This window comes from Oncorhynchus kisutch, linkage group LG1 (assembly GCF_002021735.2).
Source record: "Oncorhynchus kisutch isolate 150728-3 linkage group LG1, Okis_V2, whole genome shotgun sequence".
NCBI classification, from domain to species: domain Eukaryota; kingdom Metazoa; phylum Chordata; class Actinopteri; order Salmoniformes; family Salmonidae; genus Oncorhynchus; species Oncorhynchus kisutch.
Genome location: NC_034174.2, coordinates 74,618,060 through 74,644,928, shown reverse-complemented (window position 1 = coordinate 74,644,928; position 26,869 = coordinate 74,618,060). Strand labels below are relative to the sequence as shown.

The 26,869-nt window shown below is 45.9% G+C and overlaps 1 protein-coding gene across 6 annotated transcripts in view; it reads left to right on the top strand.

Moving 5' to 3' along the window:
* The window catches only part of add3a (adducin 3 (gamma) a), a 143,118-nt gene that overhangs the window by 25,309 nt on the left and 90,940 nt on the right, over positions 1–26,869 (top strand). For all 6 annotated transcript variants that reach the window (XM_031833102.1, XM_031833050.1, XM_031833071.1 and 3 more), the window contains exon 2: positions 5,975–6,027. The gene's annotated coding sequence lies outside the window, so the exon portion shown is untranslated. The remainder of the gene's footprint in view (positions 1–5,974; positions 6,028–26,869) is intronic.

The window sequence follows — 26,869 nt, the reverse complement described above, 5'->3', positions numbered from 1 at the left end:
AACAGAGCCTACATGTAAATGTTATATCCACCACTCTAACAGGCTATCAGTAATGAACAGAGCCTACATGTAGATGTTATATCCACCACTCTAACAGGCTATCAGTAATGAACAGAGCCTACATGTAGTAGAAGTTTTACCCACCACTCGTTGGCAATCCCCGTTATAGTTTCCAGGGAAACCGAAATGTTCCCAGACGGTGGTACTGGGGCGTCTTCTAGTTCTGGCTCGCCATGTTGTCCTTTGCATGTAGCCAACTGCTAATTCCTTCATAAGCTAATTGCCGCTACGACGGTCTCTCAGCTCTGTTCTCGCTGGAATGAAATCACTAATGAGCGGAGCTGCATACAGCTACGAGACTAAACGTTTTAAAACATTTTTAAAGACAACTTTATTACTATGTGGATATTTTTCCACGTTAATTTATACGCCATTGGTTTATGCAATAATATATTTTTTTACAATTCCATATATCTTCCTAGCTATAATATATGATTAATGTATTGTTCGCAGTGCGTACCGAACCGTGCACCGTGGACCGAACATTGAAATACGAATACACGTACCGTTTCACCCCTAGTTTTGATGCTTTCACCATCGAATCTGTAGTTAGAATCGGTAGATGCTCATTGCTCAAGTAGAGCTACGACAACACTCTACGACTACTAACGACAACCCTTATGCTAGTATGTGTATGAGTCTCTATTTCCCTTAGCAACAATCCTCTACCCATGACATTGATTCTCTACTAATGATAGGTTGTACTCTACTCTGGTGTTGACACAGCTGGTGTTTATTCAGAGGACAGAGATGGCTATCACGGGCAGGTCAAGCTACCCCTGCCACCGCCCTGTGTGTGTGTGTGTAGGGGCCACACCTGGGTGTGTTATTTAAATACTTTTTGTTTTCTGTATATTTGAGTATATCCAAATACACAGCCCAAAACATGTAGTTTTACTTCAGTATTTTAATGGTCGTTTGTAAAAACAAAACACAAATAGTCGGCCAAATTGTATTTGAAAGTATTTCCATATACCTAGGATAAATGCATGGGAGTGTATTTGAGTCAGTATATTTGAGTATTTTCAAATACTTTACAAACACATTCGAATATTCAACTATTTGTTTTTTCCAAAGAAAGTTATCTGTATAGTTATTTATAAATGGATTGAATAATACCTGTAATAATATTTGAATTGGTCTGGTAGGGAGGGGCACCTGGTTCCACACCCTGTACACTGGGCCCCTGGCCACCAGCTAAATGAGAGGTTACACACCCTGTACACTGGGCCCCTGGCCACCAGCTAAATGAGAGGTTACACACCCTGTACACTGGGCCCCTGGCCACCAGCTAAATGAGAGGTTACACACACTGGGCCCCTGACCACCAGCTAAATGAGAGGTTACACACCCTGTACACTGGGCCCCTGACCACCAGCTAAATGAGAGGTTACACACCCTGTACACTGGGCCCCTGGCCACCAGCTAAATGAGAGGTTACACACACTGGGCCCCTGACCACCAGCTAAATGAGAGGTTACACACCCTGTACACTGGGCCCCTGGCCACCAGCTAAATGAGAGGTTACACACACTGGGCCCCTGGCCACCAGCTAAATGAGAGGTTACACACACTGGGCCCCTGGCCACCAGCTAAATGAGAGGTTACACACACTGGGCCCCTGGCCACCAGCTAAATGAGAGGTTACACACACTGGGCCCCTGGCCACCAGCTAAATGAGAGGTTACACACACTGGGCCCCTGGCCACCAGCTAAATGAGAGGTTACACACACTGGGCCCCTGGCCACCAGCTAAATGAGAGGTTACACACACTGGAACCCTGACCACCAGCTAAATGAGAGGTTACACACACTGGAACCCTGACCACCAGCTAAATGAGAGGTTACACACACTGGGCCCCTGACCACCAGCTAAATGAGAGGTTACACACCCTGTACACTGGGCCCCTGACCACCAGCTAAATGAGAGGTTACACACCCTGTACACTGGGCCCCTGACCACCAGCTAAATGAGAGGTTACACACCCTGTACACTGGGCCCCTGACCACCAGCTAAATGAGAGGTTACACACCCTGTACACTGGGCCCCTGGCCACCAGCTAAATGAGAGGTTACACACACTGGGCCCCTGGCCACCAGCTAAATGAGAGGTTACACACCCTGTACACTGGGCCCCTGGCCACCAGCTAAATGAGAGGTTACACACCCTGTACACTGGGCCCCTGGCCACCAGCTAAATGAGAGGTTACACACCCTGTACACTGGGCCCCTGGCCACCAGCTAAATGAGAGGTTACACACACTGGGCCCCTGACCACCAGCTAAATGAGAGGTTACACACACTGGGCCCCTGACCACCAGCTAAATGAGAGGTTACACACCCTGTACACTGGGCCCCTGGCCACCAGCTAAATGAGAGGTTACACACCCTGTACACTGGGCCCCTGGCCACCAGCTAAATGAGAGGTTACACACCCTGTACACTGGGCCCCTGGCCACCAGCTAAATGAGAGGTTCCACACCCTGTACACTGGGCCCCTGGCCACCAGCTAAATGAGAGGTTCCACACCCTGTACACTGGGCCCCTGGCCACCAGCTAAATGAGAGGTTCCACACCCTGTACACTGGGCCCCTGGCCACCAGCTAAATGAGAGGTTCCACACCCTGTACACTGGGCCCCTGGCCACCAGCTAAATGAGAGTTTCCACACCCTGTACACTGGGCCCCTGGCCACCAGCTAAATGAGAGGTTACACACCCTGTACACTGGGCCCCTGGCCACCAGCTAAATGAGAGGTTACACACCCTGTACACTGGGCCCCTGGCCACCAGCTAAATGAGAGGTTACATACACTGGGCCCCTGGCCACCAGCTAAATGAGAGGTTACACACCCTGTACACTGGGCCCCTGGCCACCAGCTATAGTGGAAATCACTACCTGCTGAGTGCTATGATGAAGAACATGTTAAAACACAGACACACATGTGCGCACACTCCCCATAGCTCTGAGGCTCTGACATCGTTGACCCAGGGGTGTCCATGGGGTCTAGCTGCACTTGGTTCCCCATCAGAGTTCATAACGTGCAGACAGAGAGCATGAGAAGAGAGGGGACACTCCTGACCCTAAGAACTTGGGAAGTGAAACGATGTTTACACTTTGACAGCATTCCTCTCCCAATCACTGCTGTTTGAGAGGTTACACACCCTGTACACTGGGCCCCTGGCCACCAGCTAAATGAGAGGTTACACACACTGGGACCCTGACCACCAGCTAAATGAGAGGTTACACACACTGGGCCCCTGACCACCAGCTAAATGAGAGGTTACACACCCTGTACACTGGGCCCCTGACCACCAGTTAAATGAGAGGTTACACACCCTGTACACTGGGACCCTGACCACCAGCTAAATGAGAGGTTACACACCCTGTACACTGGGCCCCTGACCACCAGCTAAATGAGAGGTTACACACCCTGTACACTGGGCCCCTGACCACCAGCTAAATGAGAGGTTACATACCCTGTACACTGGGCCCCTGACCCCCAGCTAAATGAGAGGTTACACACCCTGTACACTGGGCCCCTGGCCACCAGCTAAATGAGAGGTTACACACCCTGTACACTGGGCCCCTGGCCACCAGCTAAATGAGAGGTTACACACCCTGTACACTGGGCCCCTGACCACCAGCTAAATGAGAGGTTACACACCCTGTACACTGGGCCCCTGGCCACCAGCTAAATGAGAGGTTACACACCCTGTACACTGGGCCCCTGACCACCAGCTAAATGAGAGGTTACACACCCTGTACACTGGTCCCCTGACCACCAGCTAAATGAGAGGTTACACACCCTGCACACTGGGCCCCTGACCACCAGCTAAATGAGAGGTTACACACCCTGTACACTGGGCCCCTGACCACCAGCTAAATGAGAGGTTACACACACTGGGCCCCTGACCACCAGTTAAATGAGAGGTTACACACCCTGTACACTGGGCCCCTGACCACCAGCTAAATGAGAGGTTACACACACTGGGCCCCTGACCACAAGCTAAATGAGAGGTTACACACACTGGGCCCCTGACCACCAGCTAAATGAGAGGTTACACACCCTGTACACTGGGCCCCTGACCACCAGCTAAATGAGAGGTTACACACCCTGTACACTGGGCCCCTGACCACCAGCTAAATGAGAGGTTACACACCCTGTACACTGGGCCCCTGACCACCAGTTAAATGAGAGGTTACACACCCTGTACACTGGGCCCCTGACCACCAGCTAAATGAGAGGTTACATACCCTGTACACTGGGCCCCTGACCCCCAGCTAAATGAGAGGTTACACACCCTGTACACTGGGCCCCTGGCCACCAGCTAAATGAGAGGTTACACACCCTGTACACTGGGCCCCTGGCCACCAGCTAAATGAGAGGTTACACACCCTGTACACTGGGCCCCTGGCCACCAGCTAAATGAGAGGTTACACACCCTGTACACTGGGCCCCTGACCACCAGCTAAATGAGAGGTTACACACCCTGTACACTGGGCCCCTGACCACCAGCTAAATGAGAGGTTACACACCCTGTACACTGGGCCCCTGACCACCAGCTAAATGAGAGGTTACACACCCTGTACACTGGGCCCCTGACCACCAGCTAAATGAGAGGTTACACACCCTGTACACTGGGCCCCTGACCACCAGCTAAATGAGAGGTTACACACACTGGGCCCCTGACCACCAGCTAAATGAGAGGTTACACACCCTGTACACTGGGCCCCTGACCACCAGCTAAATGAGAGGTTACACACCCTGTACACTGGGCCCCTGACCACCAGCTAAATGAGAGGTTACACACCCTGTACACTGGGCCCCTGACCACCAGCTAAATGAGAGGTTACACACCCTGTACACTGGGCCCCTGACCACCAGCTAAATGAGAGGTTACACACACTGGGCCCCTGACCACCAGCTAAATGAGAGGTTACACACCCTGTACACTGGGCCCCTGACCACCAGCTAAATGAGAGGTTACACACACTGGGCCCCTGACCACCAGCTAAATGAGAGGTTACACACACTGGGCCCCTGACCACCAGCTAAATGAGAGGTTACACACCCTGGGCCCCTGACCACCAGCTAAATGAGAGGTTACACACCCTGTACACTGGGCCCCTGACCACCAGCTAAATGAGAGGTTACACACACTGGGCCCCTGACCACCAGCTAAATGAGAGGTTACACACCCTGTACACTGGGCCCCTGACCACCAGCTAAATGAGAGGTTACACACCCTGTACACTGGGCCCCTGACCACCAGCTAAATGAGAGGTTACACACCCTGTACACTGGGCCCCTGACCACCAGCTAAATGAGAGGTTGTGCTGTGAAATAGAATGGGATTAATGTGTCTGTTGTGTTTGCTTTATACCCGTCCTTTATGATGACGTAGGACGTTGGTGTTTGAGTCAACGATGTGTATGTGAAGGATGTCGTTACCATGACTTTGATGTGTAATAAGAGCATTCCAAGCCTCTTTTAAAAGATCAGAAGGCTGGTTGGCTGTTTTACAAGAGGCCCACCTTTTCATTTAATACTTTCATATCTAAACTGTGTTTTTACCTGAGGCCTCTGTGTGAGTCCCAAATGCACCCTATGCACTTCTTTTGTCCAGGGCCTATAGGGGTCTGGTCAGAAATAGTGCACTATAACAGAGAATAGGGTGTCACTTGGGACTCATTCTGTCTATCTATGCAGACCAGGCCTCAGAAGCATGTATTGTAAAAGCAGAGTTGTGTTTTATACCAAATAGATACGTCTCTCTGTGTCTAATTATTAAGAAGTCTGCTGTTTTTAAGGTGCTTTGCTCCAGACACGTTAAAAAGCTTTCTGGTTGGCGAGATCGTTAAGTCGGTAAGACAGAAGATGAATAAGTCTGTCTGTTTTGTGTTTTCTCCAGGTGAGGAAACGGTGTTAACGATTTGACCGGACGAGGAAGTCATCTCTCCAGAGGTGAGATATATATTTATTTACATGCATAAACATCACTCTTCCACTGACTTATTGTGTTATTGTGTAGCAGCACCAGTGGGTTGTATCAACAACCCCAGTTCATGTATCACATTCATTGTAGACTTGTTACGTGTTTTTATGAAAAGACATTGCTATTGTCTCAAGTGCGGCAGGGTAGCCTAGTGGTTAGAGCATTGGACTAGTAACCGGAAGGTTGCAAGTTCAAACCCCTGAGCTGACAAGGTACAAATCTGCCGTTCTGCCCCTGAACAGGCAGTTAACCCACTGTTCCTAGGCCGTCATTGAAATTAAGAATTTGTTCTTAACTGACTTGCCTAGTTAAATAAAGGTAAAATAAAAAAAGTGCGTAATGTGCAGTAGGCTAAGCATTATTCTGCATGGACATCTTTCTCCACCGTGCCACAGACGTCCTCAACATAAACAGACACTCTGGGTTGCCACTTTCTTATTTTGGAAATGCTGAACTAACAAATGATATGGCTTTGATTTGTCTGTTGGTGGTCACTCTGTGCCTGTCTAGCGAGACGTTTTACTGTGGTTGCACACACACACACACACACACACACACACACACACACACACACACACACACACACACCACAAGATGTTTTACTGCTTTTGGAAGTTATCCTACATGGGAAATAGTGACTGGTTTTGTCTCCCTAAAATGTTCAGTTTACAGTCTGTCTCTCTCCTCTTCCTCTCTTGTTCCTCTCCACCCCCGTCTGTGGTTGAAGAGGGCCTGACCATGCCTCTCCTATGTCATCTGATTTGTTTAACATTTCTTCATCTCCTCATCATTTTTCGCCGGCTCAGTCTGGTCTAGACGTTTTCCTTGACGTACCTGTCGTGTTGTTTATGGTCCTAACAGCACCACCCCTCTTCAGAGGACAACTTCACTACTATTTATGCTACATGGCATGAGCCTCATCAGTTTCTGAACTGTGTATCGAGGTCATGACAATAAGCTTTAGTCATGACGATAATGCCTAGGTTGGCCTGTCAACATTATCCAGGGAATGTGTTTGACACATAATGAGACACGTCAGCAAGCAGTCAGCATTGTTTTCCCCCTGGCCTGGGTCTGGCCTGGGCATATAGTGTCTGCCTGGGTCTGACCTGGGTCTGGCCTGGGCATATAGTGTCTGCCTGGGTCTGGCCTGGGCATAGAGTGTCTGCCTGGGTCTGGCCTGGGCATATAGTGTCTGCCTGGGACTTGGCAACCTGCCAGAGTAGGAACTGAATGAACAAAGATGCTCTAAACCGACTAGACAGGAGGAGGAGGAGGAGGAGGAGGAGGAGGGTTTTATGAACTTTGTCAAGGTTGCTATCTGAGCTATCTCCGTTTTCACTATAGGTTTATCTTTGAATCAACCAGTCTTTAACCTTTCTTTAACTAGGCAAGTCAATTGCTTTCTTATGGAATGAGACGACTTGCATGTAGAGCTTTCACCATTTTAATTGTCCGTGCACATAGTCTGTCTGCTTGGTGCGTCGTCTGTCTGCTTGGTGCGTCGTCCATATTTAGGATTTGCAGTTAAGTGAGGCTGCTAATCTCTCTGGCTAAGCTCCTTCTACTGCATTTATACATAACACCACAATGGAAAGTGGATTTGAGTTTGTCGCTTTAAGCTAGTTAATCATTTCATAGTGCTTTTTCTGTCTGTTATCTTGCCTCGATAGCAATATCTGAAGAGACAAAAGTCTGAAAATGACATTCTTATTTGTGGGCTGGTCCTGTTTTCGTGTTAAAATACTTGTGTGATGATGCAAGTTAACAATGGTGTTGGAGTGAAATAGAGAATTGAGGCCAAATGTCTTTCTCTCCCCCTCCTCTCTATGCGTTTCCATGTGGTTAATTTATTCCATTCCTCCAAGGCAGTCTGATGTGACTAATGTCTAGGCCAGGGGTACACACACACACACACACACACACACACACACACACACACACACACACACACACACACACACACACAGCACAGAGAGACAGAGGACCAGGCATTCCAAGGGGTTGTGAGGGCGTCAGCCCAGAGAGGTACACCCATTACCCCTGAAAGGAGGACCGGAGGAGGGGAAAAAAGGAGAGACAGAATAGAGAGAAAGCTGCATGACTCGTAAACCTTTTACAGGACCGGATGGATGGATGGGTGGATGTGAAGGGTTCAGTACCAACCATGCAAGGTCCAGTTGTTCCTCTCTTTCTCTCCCTCTGTTATTCACCCTGGTAAGAAGAGCTATGCTAGCTGTACTAGACCAGTGTGTAGGACAGTAAAGAGACCTTGCTAGCTCCCTGGGCCACCATTTAAACCTACACACACATATCACATGTTTGTTTTACTATCCTTGTGGGGACCAAAACATTTATTCCCATTCAAAATCATATTCTCCAGAACCCTAAACTTAGCCTAAAATGGCCTTTTTTCTTGTGGGGACCAACACATTTCCACACTTGTCTGAACTTTCCTTGTTTTATTATCCTTGTGAGAACTTATTGTCCCCACAAAGATAGTAATACCAAAAACACACACACACGCACAGAGCTCCCTGGGCTGCCATTTAAACCTCTTCTCCTCCCCAGACCCACGTGAAACACTCAGCTGTAAGTCTAACACGCTCCACACTGACTCCACACTCCACTTCCTGATCGGCAGGACTTCTCGCAGTAATGATGTCATGCACCTTGTTATTATGATATAATCGTTACTACCGCTCCATCTGGTCATGTTTAAAGACCGCTCAGTGGTTACCAGTGGTTACCAGTGGTTACCCATGTGATTCCCCGGAATTGAAAGCAAATCCCAAGTATATCAGTCTCTCACAATGTACAGTAAGATGTACAGTGCCTTCAGAAAGTATCCCTGAACTTATTCCACATTGTGTTATGTTACAGCCTGAATTCAAAATGTATACAATTTAGCTTTTCTCACCCATCTACACACAATACTCCATAATGACAAAGTGAAAAGATGTTTTTGGAAATGTTTGCAAATGTATTGAAAATGAAATTTAGAAATATCTAATTTGCCTAAGTATTCACACCCATGAGTCAATACTTTTTAGAATCATCTTTGGCAGCGATTACAGCTGAGAGTCTTTCTTGGTAAGTCTAAGAGCTTTCCACTCCTGGATTGTGATTCATTTGCCCATTTTATTATTTTCTAAATTCTTCAAACTCTGTCAAATTGGTTGTTGATCATTGCTAGACAACTATTTTCAGGTCTTGCCATAGATTTTCAAGTAGATTTGAGTCAAAACCGTAACATTCACTGTCTTCTTGGTGGACAGCAGAGTGAACCAGATTTTCCTCTAGGATTTTGCCTGTGCTTAGTTCCATTCAGTTGATTTTTTTATCCTGAAAAACTCCCCAGTCCTTAACGATTACAAGCATACCCATAACATGATACAACCACCGCTATGCTTGAAAATATGGTGAGTGGTACTCAGTAATGTGTTGTATTGGATTTTCCTATGCCACATTTTTTGCAGTATTACTTTAGCGCCTTGTTGCAAACATGATGCATGTTTTGTAATATTCTGTGCAGGCTTTCTTCTTTTCACTCTGTCAATTAGGTTAGTATTGTAGAGTAACTACAATGTGGTTGATCCATCCCCAGTTTTCTCCTATCACAGACATTAGTCACCATTGACTGAAATCCCTGAGCAGTTTTCTTCCTCACGGGCAACTGAGTTAGAAAGAACGTCTGTATCTATGTAGTGACTCTGCTCTTTTAAAAAACAAACGTTTATTGTCTACCAATAGGTGCCTTTGGTCTTTGTGGTCGAATATTTGTTTAAAGTTCATTGCTCCCGACTGAGGGACCTTACAATTATCTGTATGTGTGGGGTACAGGGATGAGGTAGTCATTAAAAATCATGTTCAACACTATTATTGCACACAGAGTGAGTCCGTGCAACTTATTCTGAGATTTGTTTTAAAACATTTTACTCCTGAACTTATTTAGGCTTGCCATAATAAAGGGGTTGAATCGAGACATTTCAGCTTTTTAATTTTGTAATTAATTTATAAAAGTTTTGATCAACACAATTCCACTTTGACATGAAGGTTTTTTTTAGGCCAGAGACAAATAAATCTTAATTTAATCCATTTAAAATTAAGTCAAAGGATGTGAATACATTGAAGGCATGTGGTGTTGGTAGTTGGTAGTGCTGCTGTGGTGTTGGTAGTGCTGCTGTGGTGTTGCTGTGGTGTTGGTAGTGCTGCTGTGGTGTTGGTAGTTGGTAGTGCTGCTGTGGTGTTGGTAGTGCTGCTGTGGTGTTGGTAGTGCTGCTGTGGTGTTGGTAGTTGGTAGTGCTGCTGTGGTGTTGGTAGTGCTGCTGTGGTGTTGGTAGTTGGTAGTGCTGCTGTGGTGTTGGTAGTGCTGCTGTGGTGTTGGTAGTGCTGCTGTAGCTTGGCATCCTCTCCTCCTCTGCTCTAATCATCTGGCTTTACCCAGTGTCTTATCTCTCTCTGTGGAGTAGAGCAAACAGTCTCTCTCAATTCAATTCAATTCAAGGGCTTTATTGGCATGGGAAACATGTGTTAACATTGCCAAAGCAAGTGAGGTAGACAACATACAAAGTGAATATATAAAGTGCAAAACAACAAAAATGAACAGTAAACATTACACATACAGAAGTTTCAAAACAGTAAAGACATTACAAATGTCATATTATATATATATATACAGTGTTCTAAAAATGTACAAATGGCTAAAGGACACAAGATAAAATAAATAAGCATAAATATGGGTTGTATTTACAATGGTGTTTGTTCTTCACTGGTTGCCCTTTTCTCGTGGCAACAGGTCACAAATCTTGCTGCTGTGATGGCACACTGTGGAATTTCACCCAGTAGATATGGGAGTTTTTCAAAATTGGATTTGTTTTCGAATTCTTTGTGGATCTGTGTAATCTGAGGGAAATATGTCTCTCTAATATGGTCATACATTGGGCAGGAGGTTAGGAAGTGCAGCTCAGTTTCCACCTCATTTTGTGGGCAGTGAGCACATAGCCTGTCTTCTCTTGAGAGCCAAGTCTGCCTACGGCGGCCTTTCTCAATAGCAAGGCTATGCTCACTGAGTCTGTACATAGTCAAGGCTTTCCTTAATTTTGGGTCAGTCACAGTGGTCAGGTATTCTGCCGCTGTGTACTCTCTGTGTAGGGCCAAATAGCATTCTAGTTTGCTCAGTTTTTTTGTTAATTCTTTCCAATGTGTTAAGTAGTTATCTTTTTGTTTTCTCATGATTTGGTTGGGTCTAATTGTGTTGCTGTCCTGGGGCTCTGTAGTGGGTGTTTGTGTTTGTGAACAGAGCCCCAGGACCAGCTTGCTTAGGGGACTCTTCTCCAGGTTCATCTCTCTGTAGGTGATGGCTTTGTTATGGAAGGTTTGTGAATCGCTTCCTTTTAGGTGGTTGTAGAATTTAACAGCTCTTTTCTGGATTTTGATAATTAGTGGGTATCGGCCTAATTCTGCTCTGCATGCATTATTTGGTGTTCTACGTTGTACACGGAGGATATTTTTGCAGAATTCTGCGTGCAGAGTCTCAATTTGGTGTTTGTCCCATTTTGTGAAGTCTTGGTTGGTGAGCGGACCCCAGACCTCACAACCATAAAGGGCAATGGGCTCTATGACTGATTCAAGTATTTTTAGCCAGATCCTAATTGGTATGTTGAAATTTATGTTTCTTTTGATGGCATAGAATGCCCTTCTTGCCTTGTCTCTCAGATCGTTCACAGCTTTGTGGAAGTTACCTGTGGTGCTGATGTTTAGGCCAAGGTATGTATAGTTTTTTGTGTGCTCTAGGGCAACAGTGTCTAGATGGAATTTGTATTTGTGGTCCTGGTGACTGGACCTTTTTTGGAACACCATTATTTTGGTCTTACTGAGATTTACTGTCAGGGCCCAGGTCTGACAGAATCTGTGCATAAGATCTAGGTGCTGCTGTAGGCCCTCCTTGGTTGGTGACAGAAGCACCAGATCATCAGCAAACAGCAGACATTTGACTTCGGATTCTAGCAGGGGGAGGCCGGGTGCTGCAGACTTTTCTAGTGCCCTCGCCAATTCGTTGATATATATGTTGAAGAGGGTGGGGCTTAAGCTGCATCCCTGTCTAACCCCACGACCCTGTGTGAAGAAATGTGTGTGTTTTTTGCCAATTTTTACCGCACACTTGTTGTTTGTGTACATGGATTTTATAATGTCGTATGTTTTACCCCCAACACCACTTTCCATCAGTTTGTATAGCAGACCCTCATGCCAGATTGAGTCGAAGGCTTTTTTGAAATCAACAAAGCATGAGAAGACTTTGCCTTTGTTTTGGTTTGTTTGATTGTCAATTAGGGTGCGCAGGGTGAATACATGGTCTGTTGTACGGTAATTTGGTAAAAAGCCAATTTGACATTTGCTCAGTACATTGTTTTCATTGAGGAAATGTACGAGTCTGCTGTTAATAATAATGCAGAGGATTTTCCCAAGGTTACTGTTGACACATATTCCACGGTAGTTATTGGGGTCAAATTTGTCTCCACTTTTGTGGATTGGGGTGATCAGTCCATGGTTCCAAATATTGGGGAAGATGCCAGAGCTAAGTATGATGTTAAAGAGTTTTAGTATAGCCAATTGGAATTTGTTGTCTGTATATTTGATCATTTCATTGAGGATACCATCAACACCACAGGCCTTTTTGGGTTGGAGGGTTTTTATTTTGTCCTGTAACTCTTTCAATGTAATTGGAGAATCCAGTGGGTTCTGGTAGTCTTTAATAGTTGATTCTAAGATCTGTGTTTGATCATGTATATGTTTTTGCTCTTTATTCTTTGTTATAGAGCCAAAAAGATTGGAGAAGTGGTTTACCCATACATCTCCATTTTGGATAGATAATTCTTCGTGTTGTTGTTTGTTTAGTGTTTTCTAATTGTCCCAGAAGTGGTTAGAGTCTATGGATTCTTCAATTGCATTGAGCTGATTTCTGACATGCTGTTCCTTCTTTTTCCGTAGTGTATTTCTGTATTGTTTTAGTGATTCACCATAGTGAAGGCGTAGACTCAGGTTTTCCGGGTCTCTATGTTTTTGGTTGGACAGGTTTCTCAATTTCTTTCTTAGATTTTTGCATTCTTCATCAAACCATTTGTCATTATTGTTAATTTTCTTCGGTTTTCTATTTGAGATTTTTAGATTTGATAGGGAAGCTGAGAGGTCAAATATACTGTTAAGATTTTCTACTGCCAAGTTTACACCTTCACTATTACAGTGGAACGTTTTACCCAGGAAATTGTCTAAGAGGGATTGAATTTGTTGTTGCCTAATTGTTTTTTGGTAGGTTTCCAAACTGCATTCCTTCCATCTATAGCATTTCTTAATGTTACTCAGTTCCTTTGGCTTTGATACCTCATGATTGAGTATTGCTCTGTTTAAGTAGACTGTGATTTTGCTGTGGTCTGATAGGGGTGTCAGTGGGCTGACTGTGAACGCTCTGAGAGACTCTGGGTTGAGGTCAGTGATAAAGTAGTCTACAGTACTACTGCCAAGAGATGAGCTATAGGTGTACCTACCATAGGAGTCCCCTCGAAGCCTACCGTTGACTATGTACATACCCAGCGTGCGACAGAGCTGCAGGAGTTGTGACCCGTTTTTGTTGGTTATGTTGTCATAGTTGTGCCTAGGGGGGCATATGGGGGAGGGAATGCTGTCACCTCCAGGCAGGTGTTTGTCCCCTTGTGTGCTGAGGGTGTCAGGTTCTTGTCCGGTTCTGGCATTTAGGTCACCACAGACTAGTACATGTCCCTGGGCCTGGAAATGATTGATTTCCCCCTCCAGGATGGAGAAGCTGTCTTCATTCAAATATGGGGATTCTAGTGGGGGGATATAGGTAGCACACAGGAGGAAATTTTTCTCTGTTAGGATAATTTCTTTTTGAATTTCTAGCCAAATGTAGAATGTTCCTGTTTTGATTAATTTAATGGAGTGAGTTAGGTCTGCTCTATACCAAATTAGCATACCCCCTGAGTCCCTTCCCTGTTTCACACCTGGTAGTTTGGTGGATGGGACTACCAGCTCTCTGTAACCTAGAGGGCAACCAGTGGGTCCATCTCCTCTATACCAGGTTTCTTGCAGGATGACAATGTCTGTATTACCGATTTCTTTGGTGAAGTCCGGGTTTCTGCTCTTTAGGCCAAAGGCAGATGACCTCAGGCCTTGGATATTCCAGGATAATATAGTGAAGGCTTTTTGCTCCATAGAGTGCCCAATGATGTTGGTCGTGGTTTAGCCTCAGGCCAGTAAGTGTGAGCAAAGCCTGCTGAGCATCTGGTACATGCCATTGGCTTGGGCGAGTGTGAGAGTGGGGGTTGGGACTGTTTGCCCGCTCACTACCTGGGCGTATGTGTGGCTTCCATGTTGAGGCCCTCTTTCTCTCTCTGTCTCTCTGTCTCTTCTCTCTCTCTCTGTCTCTTCACTCGCTCTGGAGCAAACTAATGGACAGATGCAAGCAGCCTGGATCCTCTCTACCGGTGTCGATTCCTCTAAAGGACAGATATGCAGTCTGGCTCTCTGCCCACACAACCTCTCTCCACTGATAGAACGTCTCCCTCACATGTGTCTTGGTTGGAGTTGAATTTAAGAGCCTGGTAAAAATCTGTACGTCCAGGAGGTTTTCATTTGTAGAAAATGTAAAAAGCATGTGGAGGGAGATTCTAGATGTGGCTTGGCCAAAGTGACTGTTTGTCTGTGTGTGAGTGAGACAGAGAGTTGTAGAAACCCAGTGGACGGGTGGTAGTCCATATGGATCTTGAGGCTTGGCCGAAGTGACGGGTTGAAATTGTGGTGATTTGAAAGGTATGTAAGTGATATCAGGTTTTTGAAAGTGAGTGTTGGGGGAGGGGGGGGGGTTGTTGTATGTTAGGGCGTCTGCAGATGGCCATTATCTCACTCTCTATCTCTAGTAGTGACCTCAGAGCCATAGAATGCTGAAAACACAGTAGAGTTAGTTTATCTGCTAAACACTGGCCTGAGAGCTGTCAGGCTGGGCTTCATACACACACACACACACACTCACACACAGGGCCGGGGGGAAACGGCACTGGGCCGATCCAGATTAATCAGTAGGGGTGTTTCCCTGACACATACCAGCTGTGCTGGTCTCCATGGGGACACACAGTGACTCATCGCTATTGGACCAGACTCACCGGACCGTGGCTGGGGATTGGCTGTGTGTGGCTGTATTGATTGGCAGTGTGTTTACAGCAGGGTATGATTTGTTTGTAGTGGTTTCAATTAAGGAAAGTTTAAGGACGTTTTTTGTTGCAGTGTATTGATGATGTTGAAGTGGCCATGACATGGCTGTCAGTGACTTCAAGGTTATTTAGTACATCTATTGCGGGTGTGTGTGTGTGTGCGTGCGTGCATCATTTTGGGAGGGAGATGGGTGCGGTCGGTGTGTTGTGTTTTCAGTTTTGGCCCGCCAGCTCTGTTCTGTCTCCTATCATGCTTCTATCACACTGTATCTCCTGGGGCCTCTCTACAGCTGGCTGATGTGAGATCTCAGTCAACCAGACTAGTGTTAGCAGTCAATCCTGAGTCACACACACACATGCAACAATGTATGCATACTCTGTCTCTCTCTTCACACACACATCCCCTCCAGCTCTGGCTGGTAGTCTGTGTGGTCTTTGTAGCACCGAGCCGAGTGGCCACAAACGACAGCATTGTCCTCAGGGAGGCTGGGAAACTTGGAGCGCAAACTCTCTCCTCAAGCAGTGTCAGGCCAGTCCACTGCTCCGTTCAACTCAATGGGTTGTTTCAGCAAGAACTCCTCAAGGAGAGAGAGAGAGAGAGATATGATTGGAGAAGAGGAGGAAGAGTTGAAGAGGAGATCATGTAGGAGGGAGTTGAATAAGAGGAGAGGAGGAAGATAGGAGGAGAGAGAGTTGAAGAGGGGAGAAAGAGAGAGTTGAAATATAATGAAGGGTAGAGGAGGTGAGGGGTCAGGAAAGGTCAACTGCCACAGGCAGAATAGAATGAGAAGGAATGCTAGACTAGGTGATATAAGGATGTTGTATGGTAGAATATTACTACAGGAATTTTATAGTCAGTGTACAGGACATTGACTAAAGATGGGTATTAACTTTCTATTACGCGGTAGTAAATTCATGTGTAGGATAGGAGAGGGAGTTTTGGGTGCGTTCATGTTGAGTAAGTACATCATCCGTTAGCTGATCATCCCAGGCTAAGATATGATCTACTGTCACTTACTGATGGAGAGGAGGAGTGGAAAAGCTCCTCTGGGTTTTACAACTGGGAGGAGTGGAGAAGCTCCTCTGGGTTTTACAACTGGGAGGAGTGGAGAAGCTCCCCTGGGTTTTACAACTGGGAGGAGTGGAGAAGCTCCTCTGGGTTTTACAACTGGGAGGAGTGGAGAAGCTCCCCTGGGTTTTACAACTGGGAGGAGTGGAGAAGCTCCCCTGGGTTTTACAACTGGGAGGAGTGGAGAAGCTCCCCTGGGTTTTACAACTGGGAGGAGTGGAGAAGCGCCCCTGGGTTTTACAACTGGGAGGAGTGGAGAAGCTCCTCTGGGTTTTACAACTGGGAGGAGTGGAGAAGCTCCTCTGGGTTTTACAACTGGGAGGAGTGGAGACGATTTGAGGGGTAAAGGTTTTAAAGGGCCACAAGTGACAGGTAAGTAGCGGTTAATAGCGTTGGGTCAAAAACCGAAAGGTCGCTCGTTCAAATCTCTGAGCCGACTAGGTGAAAAATCTGCCCACAAGCCCTTGAGCAAGGCACTTAGCCCTAATTGCTCCTGTAAGTTGTGATAGAAAATTCCGTATTTACCTGGTTTATTTGATATTAATGGTTAACAATTCATATTTAACTAAGACATTTCTGTCCTGCTAGTGTCTGTATTTTCATGGGCTCCACTCTAGTTCCCTGCAGCTAATCTGGGCGTATGGTCACCAGAGATGGCTTGAGCTCACAAATGAGTTAAAGACTGCATTACATAGACAAGAATGTGTTTTACTAGAGATAGTTTAGGAGTAGAACAATCCCTCATTGTCTCTAAATCCTCCTTGCATATGAGAAACTAAGCCAGGGTGGGGTTAAGACGACAACCCACGTGCAGATTTTTGTGCTTATTTTTGAAGCATTATTTAACTAGGCAAGCCAGTTAAGAACAAATTCTTATTTACAATGACGGCCTACCGGGGAACAGTGTGGTAACTGCCTTGTTCAGGGGCAGAACGACACATTTTTACCTTGTCAGCTCAGGGATTCGATCCAGCAACCTTTCGGTTAATGGCCCAACGCTCTAACCACGAGGCTCAGCAGTGTAGATGCGCCGGTTTAGCCTTGGGTTCGATCCTGTGCCACAACCGGCCATGACCAGGAACCCCATAGGACGGTGCACAATTGGCCCAGCGCCGTCTGGGGTAGGGGAGGGTTTGGCCAGTGGGTTTTCCTTGGCTCATCGTGCTCTAGCGACTCCCATTGACTGGGCTGGGCACCTGCAAGCTGACTCCGGTCGTCAGTCGAACTGTGTTTTTTCAGTGCGGCTGACATCCAGGTTAAGAGAGCAGTGTGACAAGAACTAGACAGCCAGGCGGGTCATGTTTCACGCAGGACTCGACCTTCTCCTCTCCCAAGCCCATTGAGTAGTAGAGATGAGCCAACGGACCAAATTCCGGGAGAAAAAGGGTTTAAAAAATAAGGTTGTGGCCATACCACCCTTAACGTGCCTGTTCAGGGTCGGGCCTGGTTAGTACTGGGACGGGAGACCGTCTGGGAATACCAACTGCAGTAAGCAAAAAAGACAAGACTGAAAGTTACGGGATAGTTTCATGTAAAGGCCTTAGTAATTGTATATGAATTTTTTAAAACACAGTAATATATTGAACAATATACTGTGCCAAATACTCAGGTATGTCCCATCTGCAAACTGTACAATGGTTGGTTTAGAGGAAACGTGTTGTTAACTGACTAATTCCATTTGCTAACAGGTCTAGAGGAAACGTGTTGTTATTAACTGACTAATTCCATTTGCTAACAGGTATCATAGCAATCTATGTACCAGTCACCGATAGGACCACAGCAAACAATCACACACTATTATTATTATTATTATTATTATTAATAGCAAATCGTAACAAGATTTAAAAAATTCTTCCATCATTGTGTTTTTACATTTAATGTACTCAGATGTGCAAACTAAATAATTCCAAATGTCATGGAAAAATGGAAAAAACACTATCTAATATCCTCAGAAAATCTGGCAGTCTGTGTGGAAATATGTTGCAACAGCGTGTTGTTGAAGTCAGAGAATGTGAGTATATAACTAATGGAGTTTGGGAGTCTGGTGGTCCGTGTGCCTGGATCCCTCAGTGTTTGCTTCCTAAACAGCACCCTATTCAATACATAATGCCTATGTGCCCTGGTCAAAAGTAGTGCACTATATAGGGGATATGGTGCCATTTAGGATGCTGTGTCTCCAATGGAGGCTTTGCCGTTAATCCACATGGGCCGTCTCAACGCGATCTCTCAGTGCTGGATCATAACTGAGATGTTATTAGCTATAGATGCTTTCAATGTGTCAGTGTGAAAATGAAGATGGTATTTTCTATGTCAGCAGCTTGATGTGGTAGTCTGTTTTCTCTATGATGATGATGATGATGATGGCTAGTGACCTATGTGTTTTAAATAACATAATACACTGCTCAAAAAAATAAAGGGAACACTTAAACAACACAATGTAACTCCAAGTCAATCACACTTCTGTGAAATCAAACTGTCCACTTAGGAAGCAACACTGATTGACAATAAATTTCACATGCTGTTGTGCAAATGGAATAGACAACAGGTGGAAATTATAGCCAATTAGCAAGACCCCCAATAAAGGAGTGGTTCTGCAGGTGGGGACCACAGACCACTTCTCAGTTCCTATGCTTCCTGGCTGATTTTTTTTTGTCACTTTTGAATGCTGGTGGTGCTTTCACTCTAGTGGTAGCATGAGACGGAGTCTACAACCCACACAAGTGGCTCAGGTAGTGCAGCTCACGACTTCCCCGGCTGGGGTTTGTGCTTACAGCCCAACACCGTGCAGGACGTTTTTCATTTGCCTGAGAACACCAAGATTGGCAAATTCGCCACTGGCGTCCTGTGGTCTTCAGATGAAAGCAGGTTCACACTGAGCACATGTGACAGACATCACATCTGGAGACGCCGTGGAGAACGTTCTGCTGCCTGCAACATCCTCCAGCATGACCGGTTTGGCAGTGGGTCAGTCATGGTGTGGGGGGGCCGCACAGCCCTCCATGTGCTTGCCAGAGGTAGCCTGACTGCCATTAGGTACCGAGATGAGATCCCTTGTGAGACCATATGCTGGTGCGGTTGGCCCTGGGTTCCTCCTAATGCAAGACAATGCTAGACCTCATGTGGCTGGAGTGTGTCAGCAATTCCTGCAAGAGGAAGGCATTGCTGCTATGGACTGGCCCGCCCGTTCCCCAGACCTGAATCCAATTGAGCACATCTGGGACATCATGTCTCGCTCCATCCACCAACGCCACGTTGCACCACAGACTGTCCAGGAGTTGGCGGATGCTTTAGTCCAGGTCTGGGAGGAGATCCCTCGGGAGACCATCCGCCACCTCATCAGGAGCATGCCCAGGCATTGTAGGGAGGTCATATAGGCACGTGGAGGCCACACACACTAATGAGCCTCATTTTGACTTGTTTTAAGGTCATTACATCAAAGTTGGATCAGCCTGTAGTGTGGTTTTCCACTTTAATTTTGAGTGTGACTCCAAATCCAGACGTCCATGGGTTGATAAATTAGATTTCCATTGATAATTTTTGTGTGATTTTGTTGTCAGCACATTCAACTATGTAAAGAAAAAAGTATTTAATAAGAATATTTCATTCATTCAGATCTAGGATGTGTTATTTTAGTGTTCCCTTTATTTTTTTGAGCAGTGTATATAATATATTGTAGTTTGCCTGTGGAGTGACCGATCGTGTCAATGTTTTTTATTGTACGTTGTTTAGGTGTAATGGAACCAAATATCGACCATAACAAATTCAATTGAATGATCTATTCTGGTATTAATAAATTGAATGATCTCTATCGGATACATCCACATATTATGACCTCTCACACACACCACAGTTGATTTGACTTGATTTGAAGGCAGAGTCCTGTCACTATATTCACTGAGGATGCTGTATAGGAGTGCTTCTTGACTCGCCACAGACACATTCTCATTAGCAGTAAGATCCCATCCACCTCTGTCACACAGTATTACAGTCAAGGAACGTGCCAACGGTCACAGAAGCCCCCAACACCCATAACTAGGGTCAGGGATAGCCCCCAACACCCATAACTAGGGTCAGGGATAGCCCCCAACATCCATAACTAGGGTCAGGGATAGCCCCCAACATCCATAACTAGGGTCAGGGATAGCCCCCAACATCCATAACTAGGGTCAGGGATAGCCCCCGGACACCCATAACTAGGGTCAGGGATAGCCCCTGGACACCCATAACTAGGGTCAGGGATAGCCCCTGGACACCCATAACTAGGGTCAGGGATAGCCCCTGGACACCCATAACTAGGGTCAGGGATAGCCCCTGGACACCCATAACTAGGGTCAGGGATAGCCCCCAACATCCATAACTAGGGTCAGGGATAGCCCCCAACACCCATAACTAGGGTCAGGGATAGCCCCCAACATCCATAACTAGGGTCAGGGATAGCCCCCAACATCCATAACTAGGGTCAGGGATAGCCCCTGGACACCCATAACTAGGGTCAGGGATAGCCCCCAACATCCATAACTAGGGTCAGGGATAGCCCCCAACACCCATAACTAGGGTCAGGGATAGCCCCCAACACCCATAACTAGGGTCAGGGATAGCCCCCAACATCCATAACTAGGGTCAGGGATAGCCCCCAACACCCATAACTAGGGTCAGGGATAGCCCCCAACATCCATAACTAGGGTCAGGGATAGCCCCTGGACACCCATAACTAGGGTCAGGGATAGCCCCCAACATCCATAACTAGGGTCAGGGATAGCCCCTGGACATCCATAACTAGGGTCAGGGATAGCCCCTGGACACCCATAACTAGGGTCAGGGATAGCCCCTGGACACCCATAACTAGGGTCAGGGATAGCCCCTGGACACCCATAACTAGGGTCAGGGATAGCCCCTGGACACCCATAACTAGGGTCAGGGATAGCCCCTGGACACCCATAACTAGGGTCAGGGATAGCCCCCAACATCCATAACTAGGGTCAGGGATAGCCCCCAACACCCATAACTAGGGTCAGGGATAGCCCCTGGACACCCATAACTAGGGTCAGGGATAGCCCCTGGACACCCATAACTAGGGTCAGGGATAGCCCCTGGACACCCATAACTAGGGTCAGGGATAGCCCCCAACATCCATAACTAGGGTCAGGGATAGCCCCTGGACACCCATAACTAGGGTCAGGGAGAGCCCCTGGACACCCATAACTAGGGTCAGGGAGAGCCCCTGGACACCCATAACTAGGGTCAGGGAGAGCCCCTGGACACCCATAACTAGGGTCAGGGATAGCCCCTGGACACCCATAACTAGGGTCAGGGATAGCCCCTGGACACCCATAACTAGGGCCAGGGATAGCCCCCAACATCCATAACTAGGGTCAGGGATAGCCCCTGGACACCCATAACTAGGGTCAGGGAGAGCCCCTGGACACCCATAACTAGGGTCAGGGAGAGCCCCTGGACACCCATAACTAGGGTCAGGGATAGCCCCTGGACACCCATAACTAGGGTCAGGGATAGCCCCTGGACACCCATAACTAGGGTCAGGGATAGCCCCTGGCCAGGAAACAAAGAGAAGCATGAATGACTAATCTAGTCTAATGCCTGAAGTCCTTTTTTTTGGTCATATTAAGTTCACAGACCCTTTTCACATGACTGAGCCGAGCTGTACTCTGCTCGCCTGGTTACACATCCACCATCGTTTCTTTAGCTGTGCTGGAAAGGATCATATGAAAATAAATGATCAGAGCCAGCAGAGGACAGTTCAGGTCAGCACAATAGTGTTTAAAGCAGAGCTCTGTTCCTGGAGAGCTACCCTCCTGTAGGTTTCCACTCTAACCCTGTTCCTGGAGAGATACCTTCCTGTAGGTTTCCACTCTAACCCTGTTCCTGGAGAGGTGTACCCTCCTGTAGGTTTCCACTCTAACCCTGTTCCTGGAGAGGTGTACCCTCCTGTAGGTTTCCACTCTAACCCTGTTCCTGGAGAGGTGTACCCTCCTGTAGGTTTCCACTCTAACCCTGTTCCTGGAGAGGTGTACCCTCCTGTAGGTTTCCACTCTAACCCTGTTCCTGGAGAGGTGTACCCTCCTGTAGGTTTCCACTCTAACCCTGTTCCTGGAGAGGTGTACCCTCCTGTAGGTTTCCACTCTAACCCTGTTCCTGGAGAGGTGTACCCTCCTGTAGGTTTCCACTCTAACCCTGTTCCTGGAGAGGTGTACCCTCCTGTAGGTTTCCACTCCAACCCTGTTCCTGGAGAGCTACCCTCCTGTAGGTTTCCACTCTAACCCTGTTCCTGGAGAGATACCCTCCTGTAGGTTTCCACTCTAACCCTGTTCCTGGAGAGATACCCTCCTGTAGGTTTCCACTCTAACCCTGTTCCTGGAGAGATACCCTCCTGTAGGTTTCCACTCTAACCCTGTTCCTGGAGAGATACCCTCCTGTAGGTTTTCACAGAAATGACTGTAACCAAACAAACATTGTAGATTACAAATGATGGGAATAAACAGTAAAATATACTACTGGTGATACTGATGTGTCATCCCCACAGCCTCCACAATGGATTAGTCTACTTACACAGGCGTGAATCAGACAGGTGTCTCGTGTGCCATAGTATATATATATATATATTCGACTGCTTGACCCAAAAAATCTTGTTCGACCAACAGCCTGTCGACTAAATGTGGTCAGCCCTAAGATGCTTCAACAATACTCTGTGGTTGTTGGCTTGGAGTCACTTGTTCATCGTTTATAAGCTATGGGAGTACTCTTCCTCACTGTAATGGGAAGCATCCAGAGTCATATGCCGCTCCACATCCCCCTCTTAATCTATATCTCTTCTATATGGTTGGATCTACACTCTTAGAGAAAAGGATTCCAAAAGGGTTCTTCAGCTGTCCCCACAGGAGAACCCTTTTTGGTACAATGTAGAACCGTTTTGGGTTCCATTTAGTACACTTTGTGGAAAGGGTTTTTACATGGAACCCAAAATGGATCTACTTTTTTTTGTTTTGTTTACTGATTGGACATAGGCGGCCTGAAAAAAACACTTAGGCGACCCGCCCAACACTTTTATATGCAGAAAAAACCCTGGACCTAGGGGTGAAGCGATACAGCACTGGACATGGATGGGAAATATAATGTTCTGTATAATGATGAAGGAATCATCATGTTGAACCGGGGATCTGACGGAGGGAGTTCTGAACACAGTACTAGATGTCCATGGGAACTGTGTACAGTTGTGTGTTGTATAATGATGAAGGAATCATCATGTTGAACCGGGGATCTGACGGAGGGAGTTCTGAACACAGTACTAGATGTCCATGGGAACTGTGTACAGTTGTGTGTTGTATAATGATGAAGGAATCATCATGTTGAACCGGGGATCTGACGGAGGGAGTTCTGAACACAGTACTAGATGTCCATGGGAACTGTGTACAGTTGTGTGTTGAAGGAAATGGATATGATGCTAGATTTACTGTATAAATGGGTGGCGACTGACAATGTTGTTGCTATTAAAAGCAGTGCATTGTGTACATGTTTACACTGCTCAAACATTGAGGTTGAAACCCTTTTGTGTGTGTGTGTGTGTTAACATAACATCTTTATGTTCCTGACACACTATAATTCCTCAGATGCTTATTACGTACAGTACAACCAGCGGGACAGTCTATACTAGAGAAGAAGAACTGGTTCTCTGTTCCTCCATGATGGTCATACATGAATCACTCCCTCAACATCCCTGTATACAGTCAGAAGGTAGTCACACCCCTTGACTATTTCCACATTTAGTTGTTACAACCTGAATTTAAAATGGATTAAATTGAGATTGTTTTGTCACTGGCGTACACACAATACCCCATCATGTCAAAGTGGAATTATTTTTTTCTGAAAAAAAAATAAAAAAAATATGAGGATCTGAAATGTCTTGAGTCAATAAGTATTCAACCCTTTTGTTATGGCCTAAATAAGTTCAAGAGTAAAAATGTGCTTAACAAGTCACATAATAAGTTGCATGGACTCACTGTCTGTGCAATAATAGTGTTTAACATCATTTTTTTATGACTACCTCATCTCTGTACCCCACAGATAAAATCATCTGTATGGGTCCCTCAGTCGAGCAGTCAATTTCAAACACCAATTCAAAAACAAAGTCCAGGGAGGATTTCCAATGCCTCGCAAGAAGGGCAGCTAATGGTAGATGGGTAAAAAGGAGACAGTGAATATCATGGAGCCTGGTGAAGTTATTAATTCCACTTTGGATGGTGTATCAAAACACCCAGTCACTACAAAGATACAGGCGGCCTTCCTAACTCAGTTGCCGGAGAGGAAGGAAACCGCTCAGGGATTTCACCATGAGGCCAATGGTGACTTTAAAACAGTTAGAGTGGAATGATGTGATAGGAAAAAACTGAGGATGGATCAACAACATTGTAGTTACTCCACAATACTAACCTACTTGACAGAGTGAAAATAAGGAATCCTGTACAGAAACAAAAATTTGAAAACGTGCATCCTGTTAGCAACAAGGCACTAAAGTAATAGTGCAAAATATTAGGCAAAGCAATTCACTTTTTGTCCTCAAAGTGTTGTTAAGTTTGGGACAAATCCAATGCAACACATTACTGAGTACCACTCCTCATATTTTCAAGCATAGTGGTGGCTGCATCATGTTATGGGTATGCTTGTAAATGTTAAGGACTGGGGAGATTATCAGGATAAAAATAAATTTCATGGAGCTAAGAACAGGCAAATTCCTAGAGGAAAACCTGGTTGTCTGCTTTCCACCAGGCACTGGGAGATAAATTCAGCAGGACAATAACCTAAAACACAAGACCAACTCTACGAGATGCTTACCAAGAAGATTGAATGTTCCTGAGTGTCGAAGTTAAAGTTTTGACTTAAATCTACATGAAAAACCTGAAAATGGTTGTCTAGCAATGATCAGCAACCAATATGACACAGCTGGAAGAATTTTGAAAAGAATAATGGGCCAATGTTGCACAATCCAGGAGTGGAAAGCTCTTAGACACACAGCTGTAATCGCTGCTAAAGATGCTTCTACAAATTGACTCATGGGTGTAAATACTTATGTAAATGAGATTTCTGTATTTCATTTTCAATAGATTCTTCCATTTAGTCATTCTGGGGTATTGTGTGTAGATGGGTGAGAAAATGAAGCCATTGAAATAGTTTTTGATTCAGGCTGTAACATACAATGTGGAACCAGTCCAGTGGTATGAAGACTCTGGGAGGGTCTGTAAACCCAGAGAATGGAGGGAGGCCTGACCATCTCATCCACTCAAATGTACTAATGTTAGACCAAAACACCAAGTGAGGGGGTGTAGTGGGCGAGAAGCGACGCTAAGTTATTTTGGGCAGGTATGCGGTGTCTGGTTAAGGGGATGGCTGAGGCGAGGCCAACCGTTGGAATGTGGCTGAGTCTCGTTTTAACAGAGAGCTTCGGGATAGACTGCACTAAGGAGACCTCAATACCGCTCCAGAGTGGAAGATTTAACTATCTTACTCTCATGGTTGTGGTCAAATACACAAATAGATCCGGTATCAGGCTAACATTTTCATTGCATTAGGTCTCCCTTTTCTAAAGCAACTTTCAGTAGTTTCCAGAACAAAGTTTTCATGAAAATGACCGGTTTTGGCCTATGGAAGATTGATTCTCTAGTCCTGGCATTGTTTGACAAACACTAAGCAACTCTGACCACAAGTTACAGGATGGAGGGAATCCCTATACCACTGATTGACAGTTGGCTTGGCGGGGTGGGTGTATGTGGATGTGTGTTTTTCCTTTCCTCCCTTAGCTTGAATAATTGATATGGAATTGATTTAAACTCATCTGATAAGTACTGCTTAGCTTGTTCAGCAGGACACTTGGCATTGGACGGTTAGTGGAAAAGTGGACACCAGGAAAAGTGGACACAACGTTTGTTTTACTTCCTATAATTATTGTCTGGTGTTTTTTCTCTACCTCAGTCAGCACTGTACCAAAGCGACGGACGGAGGGATGGATGCTGTAAGCGATTTAAAAACATTTGAGACCACAGAAGAGGAAGATTGTTTATTCACTGTGATTTACTGTGGATCATCTTAAAGCCACAGTCCTGAGACTGTGTTTCACCCCAACGTAAAACAACAACCTTATATTTTGGGTCAGGATGGGCTAAGACAGTTGTTGGTCTACTAAGCTCACGAGGCATGTATAAGTCATTCTTTCAGGATATTCTATTTAAGAAAGAATCAATGAGTATATCATTAATTGAAATGACCATTGAACAGGCAGAGAAATCCCAGAGTGTCCCTTTTTAACACACAAGCAGTATACACTACAATCGTCGTCTCCCACAGTGCACTGCACACGAACGCACTAATAGGCTACAGACGTACGGTATGGGATAACTATCTGTCTCAATGCTATGTGGACATTGTATGAAGGTTTAAATGTCAAGCTGTTTCCTTTTCAATTCCCTTTGAATGGCCTTCTGGGAAATCTACAGGAGGCTTCTGGGAACT